Genomic DNA, 1,257 nt, shown 5'->3' with positions numbered 1-1,257 from the left:
AATACAACTCCTTTACCACTGTCACCAAAAGTAGTTCATTAATAACCCTCATTAAGAAGGGCTAATCTTTGTTCTCAGAGGTCGGTGTAAACTCATCGAATATAAAGAAGTACGGTTACCTGTGTCACGAGAAGATGGTCCAGTGTCCCCGTCGGAGGCAGCCTCTTTGAAGCCAAGTACTGGCTAACACGTTTGTGAACTGCCAGGGTCTAAGAGGTTATTATTATATAATGCTACACTCAAATATGTTGTGATGGTATTATAAACAATACCAGAAACATGTAATCATGCAATATAAAGTGCATTAACATTTGACATGTTTGCTGTGTAATTCTTTTCTTTGTAAATTAAAGAGCCCCTCACAGAAATAGTAGTTACTGGAGTCAAATCAGTTACACGATAAGATTGAAATTTTATTCTGCCTGTAAGGTACTTAAATAACATCCTTCGGAATGAAAAAGGACCGCATTTCTACATGAAATGAATGTTTACATGTCAGTGAAATCCGTGTAAAGGAACTTTCACGGTTAAAGAGTACCTGCAGTATCTGCCTTCTAGTGAAGTATCATAAAAAGTTCAGCTTACCTGCTGCTGGAGAGCATCTGACACGTGACCCTGCACGTGAAGGAACGATATGCAGGACACCATCATGATTCCTGCTGCAACAGCGTGGTAAACACTATCCAGTTCGGACAGGAAAAACGCTGACGCCACCAGTGTACCGCACATATCTGCGACGCTAGCCAATAGTGGGACACTCAGCATCTTTGAGAAATAATATAAACGGTGAACTTAATATAATAATTGGTAATAATTCTTTGTCGTGCTATATATGACTAGTAGAGGTATTTTCTGCGAAAGGCTAGTAGATACATAGTGTTTTCGCTTATTCAGTTCGCGAACCTCCTCCAAGCGATGGTGCAAGTGGTCCAGGTGACGCCACTCGTGCGCCACAGCTTCTACAGCCTCTTCCGTAACCTCCGTGCTTCCCATGCTTCCAAAACTTTCCTCCTTCCCTTCCAAAAAATCGCGGTCTTCGCTGATGGCGCGACCAAGGGAAGTGTTTAGGGACGTCGCATACTGAGCGAGGAGGTCTGCCAAACTAACGTAGAGCAGTATGGGGAAGGAAGCGGTGAGGCAATGGTACCAGATTGTCAGGGCGAAGATGATCTGTGGGAGGTAACGGATTATGCGAAATGCATTCCACTTGTTTTAAAGTAAATCAGCACAAATGAGCTGGTGCATGTACCAGTGTTT

The sequence above is a fragment of the Penaeus monodon genome, chromosome 22 (assembly GCF_015228065.2).
Source record: "Penaeus monodon isolate SGIC_2016 chromosome 22, NSTDA_Pmon_1, whole genome shotgun sequence".
NCBI lineage: Eukaryota > Metazoa > Arthropoda > Malacostraca > Decapoda > Penaeidae > Penaeus > Penaeus monodon.
The sequence above is the reverse complement of the archived record's forward strand: the minus strand, read 5'-3'. Positions refer to the sequence as shown.